We start from the raw sequence: 8,119 nt of genomic DNA, 5'->3' as shown, positions 1-8,119 counted from the left end.
GAAAGGGAGGGACAAGAAAACTCCCCTGCTCAACCTGGAGGAGCAGCTGATGATGAAAGTATGACATCTATTTAAGAATGAGGAATAAAATGGTGTTCTCTCCCTCCCCACTTTTCCTTTGAATGTGAAACTGTAGCCCACTCAGTTCACCAGGGCGTCATCTCTCATCTGCTTGCCTGTAAGCCTTGTAAGGGTCCTATTCTAACATGGGCATGCATGCTCAGTCGTGTCTGACTCTCTGTGACCCCATGGACTATAGCCCACCAGGCTCCTCTGTCCATGGGATTTCCCAGGCAAGAATCCTAGAGTGGGTCATCATTTCCTTCTCCAGGAGATTGTTCCCGACCCAGGGATCTTATGTCTCCTGCATTGGCAAGCAGATTCTTTAACCACTGAGCCACCTGGGAAGCCCCTCTTCTAATAAATTGTTCTTATCTATCACTTTGTCTCTCGCTGAATTTTTCTCTACTCTGAGACATAAAGGACTGTGGTACTAGAGTTCTTGGGAGCCCCCTAAAGGGCACCCAATGGTTTCACTAGGAGTTTAGAGGAATTTCTGTTAAAATTCAATGGTAAGCTTTGTAGTAAAGGTAAGAGACCAATCAGAAAACTCTTAGATTACGAATATTACAGAAAAAAGCTTTGTGAAGTACCTGTTAAACTATTCATTATGCACATGCTGACTTAAAGAATAGGCACAACATGGGAGTTTTGAGTTCAGTTTTATTGGGAGCAAAATGAGAACTAGAGCCCAGGAGACAGCATTCCAGACAGCTCTGAGAAATTGCTCTGAGGACGCAAAGGGGGAGCTGCGACATATGGGAGTTTTGCAACAAAATGCTAGGAACACCAAATGATTACTGTTAATTAAAGAAACCAGATTTATCAAGTTAAGAAATGTAGTGCTTTTCTATGTATGGGAAGAGCCTGGGCTCACCAAATCATTTTTATTGATATGGACCTCAGCTATCTGGGGCCAGTATCCTGTTTTTTCACATCCTGAGTTTCCTCAGGGTTCACAATACAGAGAGGCTGCAGTCTTATGACTGCTAGGTGGCAGATTTTCTTTTCTTCCTAAGTTCCTTCAGGACTCACCAGCTCACCATCCCTGGTGGTTGCAATCCTTAATGACTGTGACATCCTTTTTTTAATGATATGGCAGGAAATATTGCATTTGTCACATGACATGATGTGTTCTCCTGAAATATCATGAACTTAGTCCATCCTAAAGGAGATCAGTCCTGGGTGTTCATTGGAAGGACTGATGTTGAAGCTGAGACTCCAATACTTTGGCCACCTGATGTGAAGAGCTGAGTCATTTGAAAAGACCCTGATGCTGGGAAAGATTGAGGGCAGGAGGAGAAGGGGATGACAGAGGATGAGATGGCTGGATGGCATCACTGACTCGATGGACGTGAGTCTGAGTGAACTCCGGGAGTTGGTGATGGACAGGGAGGCCTGGCGCGCTGCAGTCCATGGGGTCGCAAAGAGTCGGACATGACTGAGCGACTGAACTGAACTGACTGAGTCATTTTACTGTCAATTCATCATATAACTGAGCAATAATGATTTGTTTTTTCAAGGCAAATGAAACTGAATTAATGTTAACCTATTGAAAGTAGATTGAAAATGTATTATTACAGAATCAGCCAGAAAAGAAAATTAATAATGGTTCCATGAAAAAGCAAAACATTTGAATGAGAAATAATTCTAAATTTGCATGAACCAGGTATAAACTCTAATGAAAAAGTAAAGGCAAAATGTTGAAAACTACAGAGAACAACTTATTTATTCAAATTTGGTGACAGATGAAGCAACACACAAAGTCACCAGCTGGTGAATGGCAGAGTTTAAGATTATACTCTCTAGACTGAAAGCCCTGCCTCCACCCCAGACTGGGCTCAGACCACCCTCGAGGGTCATTGGTGCCCTCCATGGGCAGGGCCAGTCCCACGGCAATCCCGAGACCACAGGAGTCCTGAGGAAATACAGCCCTCTGGAGAGTGAATTTACATCTACCTGAACCGATGCACGGAGAAGGCAATGGCAACCCACTCCAGTACTCTTGCCTGGAAAATCCCATGGATGGAGAAGCCTGGTGGGCTGCAGCCCATGGGGTCACTAAGAGTCGGACATGACTGAGCAACTTCTCTTTCACATTTCACTTTCATGCATTGGAGAAGGAAATGGCAAGCCACTCCAGTGTTCTTGCCTGGAGAATCCCAGGGATGGGTGAGCCTGGTGGGCTGCCATCTCTGGGGTCGCACAGAGTCGGACATGACTGAAGCGACTTAGCGGCAGCAGCAGAACTGATGCAGGCCTCATCTGGAACCACTTGTGGGCATTTCAGAGGCAATAGGTTCTTGTGACCATTCATACGTGTTAGTAAAATCTACAAAAGTAAAAGACATTAACTACAACTGTGAAGAACACTGTCTTCCCACTCTTTTGTCTCCTCTGTCAGCATTGATGCAACAGTGGTATTTTTAGGATCTGACTAAGGAGAATTTAGGTTAGAGACACGTACATACGTTTCAGTTCAGTGGGACATAGCTATGTGGTTTCATGTATAGTGACGTTACTGTCAGCCATTCTGGTTAAGAAATAGTTTCCAAAATACTCCTACCACGCACTGTACCAGCTTGTCTGGCATTATGACACAGGTGAAAGGCAGAGGTTGTCCCGCAGCACAAGAATAGGATGGAGGGAAAGAAACAAGGTCTAAAACATGCAGACCAAAACTAGTCTGTGGAGAATTCACCCACTCAGAAATAGGAAGCCCTAAATGGAAGATATAGGTTTTGTTGAAACATGGTCAAAACAGAAGTTCTCTCCTGAAAGAGATGTTTTCATTCATGTATTAAATGCATTTTTTTCCCCTTTATTTGATGGGGGTTTCAAGAAACAGGCATTATCCTACTCCTGCACCATAAGTAGCTAGCACATCTACAATAGTTCAGATATGGGAGAAATTTGACAGAGGCTGTAGCAGATTTTATTTTTCTAAAGATGGCTGCAGCAACGTCTCCTGTCCTCATTGTCTTCTGGAACCTTACCTCTCCCTTATCAAGAGGTGAAGGCAGGACTTCTCTGGTGGTCCAGTGGTTAAGAATCTGCCTTCGTAAGGCAGGGGACACAGGTTCAATCCCTGGTCTGGGAAGATTCCACATGCTGCGGGGCAACTGCTGAGCCCGCCTGCCCATGCTCTGCAGCGAGAAGCCACCACAAAGAGACATCCTCGCACCACAACTAGAGAAAGCCTGCGAGCAGCAAGGAAGACCAAGCACAAAGAAAAAAAAAAGAGAGAGGTGGAGGCAGATTCGCCTTCTCTTGAATCTTTTGGGCTGGAGGCACTAACTAATACATTTTGAGGAACTTGACCCTGCTTAATTCCGTGGTTAGATCATAAAAGACCATGCAGCTTCTCCTTGACAGCTGGCACGCTCCCGCTGAAAGCCACCATGACAGATGTCTGAGTCCCTGAGCTTCCGTGCTGTGAGGAAGACAGGGCACATGGAGAAGCCAAGTGTTCTTGTCCCCAGGTCCTCCCAGCCCAGGCATGGTGATGCATGAGCCTTCAGATGATTCCAGCTCAGCTACTGAGTCATCCCCAGCCTGTGCTCTTTCTAAATTTTTGACTCATGAAATCTATGAACCTAATTAAGTGGTTGCTGTGTTATGCCACTAAGTTTGGGATGGTCTGTTCCTTAGCCGTAGTAACTAAATCAGAGCTTTTCTCAAATTTGCTAAAAATCCTCAAGTTTACATGGCATTGTCAATGAGCTGTGAACCAGAAAGAAAGTGAATAATTAACTATTGCCAACAATAATTTAAAAACAGAATTTTGTTCTACCAGGCTGGGGGAAGATTGCTTTCTTTTTGCTCTAAAGAAAATGATTTTACAAAATTGTGGTTGAATAAAGAGTCTACCAAGGAGTATGAAACGAAACGATGAAGGAAAAGGTATAGAGGTTAATTCATAAAAATATTATGTTGGCTTCCAAATTTTTGTGATGTTTTGGCATTTGTCAACCTTACAGTTTGTATTTTTTAAAATAACTTTACTTATTTGTTTATTTATTTTTGGCTGCACTGGGTCTTTGTTGCTGTGCAGGCTTTTCGCTAGTTGTGGCGAGTGGGAGCCGCTCTCTAGCTGGAGTACGTGAGCTTCTCATGCCAGTGGCTTCTCTTATTGCAGAGCACAAGCCCTGGGGTCCACGGGCTTCAGTAGTTGCGACACATGGACTCAGTTGTTGCAGCTCTGAGGCTACAGAGGACAGGCTCAATGGTTGTGGCGCACAGCATATGTTGCTCCATGGCATGTGGTGTCTTCCCAGATCAGGGATTGAACCCATGTCTCCTGCATTGGCAGGTTAAATTCTTTACCACTGAGCCACAGGGAAGCCCTACAATTTGTATTTTGTGTGCTGTTACTTCATCTAATTTTGTATCAACTTGTATAAACTTTAGGCTCCATAAAACATGGATCTAATCTCTGTGTCACATTGTTCAAAGCACTTCATTTATATATCGTATTTATTGATTCCTCAAACCCTATGAGGCAGGTATTATTATTATCCTCACATTACAAATGGGAAAACTGTGGCAGGAATTAGTTGAGGAACTGCCCCAGGTCAACCCAAGTATCTAGCCCAGAAATAGTGCTGTTAACCACCACCTGCAAAATGGTCCCTCTGCAGCAAAAATGTAGGCAAGAGGGAGGACCAGAGAACCCCTGGGTCCAACCTTGCCTGAAGGAGTGAATGTAGCTCTGGGCTTCTCACTGGGTCTCATCCCGTCCCCATCTACCTCAACCCCAGGAAGGAAGGGTTCGGTCCCTCCCCTCTCCTTTACCTTTTCCCAGAATAGTACTCAATGACAATGTCGCAGAAGAAAGCAAGTACCTGACAGGGTGGAGGAGGAGATGGAATTGATGCCCTGCTGACTCTCAGTCCGGGAAAAGCCCGGAAGCAGGTGGTGGGATAGGCAGCGAGGTGTTGAGTGGGCTGGGGATGACACAGACTTCATGGTTCAGCACTGATTACCATACCAAGATCAAGACACAGGCAGGTCTGTGCTCTTGCTTAACAACTGCTTATTCACTCCGCTGGCAAGAGAGAAAGGACCATTTCCTGTCTATGACTGCTGAAGACCAGGCAGGAGGGGAGATCTGGCCCCTGTTTTCATTGCAGGATTATTGGAAAGGCTGAGCCTCTCTCCACCCAAGTGGTCCATTCATTCATCCAACAGATATTTACTGAGTGTCTTCCATGTCTCAGAGGGCCAGGTGAGTAAAACAGGCTTAATTCCCATCTGAGGAAGCTCTGTCCGATACAATCTGCCTTCCTCTCCCTGTCTCTCAGACAATAGAGCACATCACTGACTTAGGACCCCGGATGTTACCCGGAAGTCCTGGAGTGCTAGAGCAGGTATCTAACCCAGAAAAGGGCCTCTGGAATTTCAAGATAAAGAGCCAACAATATCATTATAAACACGTATTATCTGGCTAATGAATTTTGTCTGGGGGCAATGGTGACAGGTACATGAGTTTCAGGTAAGTTAAGAAATAGGAGCGTGTCTCAAGACCTGTTTATGCACGTGGACCAGCCTCCCTGAAGGACACCTTTGCCTCCCCCAACCTAGCTTCCTCCAACTCTAGGGCTCTCCCTGGCCCCCACTCTGCCCTCTTGGTCCTTTTCTCTCTGATTCCTTTTATTCATAAAACTTCTACACATTGAAGATGTGTATGAACATTTAAAATTTATTATGTTTATAACTTTTACACTCTATCTCATCATTTTAAAAAAATTAAGCCTTTTATACAATTTCAAAACAGAAACCCCAACTAAACAGTGTTAAGCATGAATAAGACTTTTTAATGATTTTTATTTCTGTGGGTTAACTTATCTCAGAAAAAGTCTGTAAACTCCAGTGGTGACGTCCTTCTTCACCACCAGATTTCACAGGAGAACCCCATTGGGACCCTGTGTCCAGAGTTTCAGGGATCCTGCTCTGTTACCAGGAGTCCGTGTGAAATATACACTTTTCTTTCCACACAGCATTGACTCATCTGAAATGTAAGTTTCCTATAAACTCACATTTATGTTTCCTATAAACATATGTTTATGTTTCCTATAAACACCCAACAACTCACACCCCCCCTCCCCAGGAAAGGACCAGGAGGCAATGATCTGCTTTCTGGGGTTAGGAGGGGTATGGGTTATACCTTTGTCAAACTGCCCCTTCCTGCAGCTGAGAAAGCAGCACCCAAGGCTCCCCCCGAAGAGCCAAGGGGACTTCCCTCCTTCTGGGCTCCACAGAACGGCTACACGAGTGACTTGAGCTGGAGATGGGTGCTGGGCAGCCAGACCAGGCCCTCATCACACTCCTCAGCAACAGCTGGGGTAGATTTCTTATCTCAGGAAACAGGGATTGAAATACATGCATAAATGTGCTTCTACTATTTTGATAATAAAGGCTGGAGAAAGTGTGGGCAAAAGGGAACTCTCCCACTCTGTTGGTGGGAATCTAGATTGGTGTAGCCACTTTGGAGAACAATATGGAGGCTAAAAAACTAGAAACAGAGTTACCATAGATCCAGCAATCCTACTCCTGGCATATATCCAGAGAAAAGCCTAATTTGAAAAGATAATGCACCCCAGTGTTCCCTGTAGCTCTATTTGTGATAGCTAAGACATGGAAGCAACCTAAATGTCCACTGACAGATGAATGGATAAAGAAGATTTGGTACATATATATAATGGAATATTACTTCGCCATAATGACAGTTACTCTTGGCTTATTCTCATTCCTGCAATCTTGCAGCCCTTAAGAATGTTTTATGAAACTTAGATCAAAACTCTAAATTGAAAAGATTCATGGTTCCAATGTTAATTTACAATAGCCAAGACATGGAAGCAACCTAAGTGTCCATTGAGAGATGAATGGAGAAAGAAGGTATGATATATATACACAATGAAATACTACTCAGGCATAAGAGAGAGTTAAATAATGCCATTTGCAGTAACATGGGTGTAACTAGAGGTTATCGGAGTGACTGAAGTCAGACAAAGAAAGACAAATATAATTCAATATTACTTATATGAGGAATCTAAGAAAATGATACAAAGGAATTTATTTACAAAATAGAAGCACACTCACAGACTTAGGAAAAAACTCAAGGTTTTACTTATATGAGAAATCTAAGAAAGTGATACAAAGGAATTTATTTACACAATAGAAGCAGACTCACAGACTTAGGAAAAAACTCAAGGTTACCAAAGGGGAATGGTAGGAGGGAGGGATAAATCAGGAAGTTGGGATTAACATATATACACTTCTGTATATAAAATAGATAACCAAGAAGGAGCTACTGTATAGCACAAGGAACTCTTCTTAATACTTGGTAACAACCTATAGGGGAAAAGAATCTGAAAAATAATAGATACATGTATATGTAAATCTGAATCACTTTGCTATATACCTGAAACTTACACAAAATTATAAATCAATGGTACTCCAATATAAAATTAAAAAAAAATTTTTTTTTAAGCATTTCCCAAAGGAACTTGAGTGTACCCAAAACTGAACCTAGAGTTAGTTTACAGTAACTGGTGATTTTCAATTCCTCTAGCCCTTGGCAACCTTCCCCTTACACAACACTCCAGAGGCTTGAAGACTGGAAAATAAGATATGAGCTATAAGATGAAAAGAAACCTAAAAGGCACTCCTGGGGAAAGATTCACAGAGAAGACATTCCTTACTTGGAAACTTGGAACATGGGTTGGTATTTATGATTATTGCAACACCAATTTACAGTATTTTGAGCTATTTAAAAATGGCACAAAAACATATTTATTGGTAAAGATGTTATTTTGGAGGTCATCCAGCAGCTGTGCTCAGCATTTTGGGCTGTCTGCAACCCCTCCCCATTTCCATGCCTACCTCCTCCCAGACCCTCTCACCACAGTCCCTCCTGAGTCCTCTTTAGGAGGCTCACTCAGATCAAAGGAAGCACCTATGAAAGAGCTGAGAATTCAGACCAGGCTCTCTCACATACATACACAGACACACTCTTTCACATACACCATTTGTTAATATCTTCCAGAACAAGGAGTCC

Source organism: Bos mutus, chromosome 10, assembly GCF_027580195.1.
Source record: "Bos mutus isolate GX-2022 chromosome 10, NWIPB_WYAK_1.1, whole genome shotgun sequence".
Taxonomy (NCBI): domain Eukaryota; kingdom Metazoa; phylum Chordata; class Mammalia; order Artiodactyla; family Bovidae; genus Bos; species Bos mutus.
The sequence above is the reverse complement of the archived record's forward strand: the minus strand, read 5'-3'. Positions refer to the sequence as shown.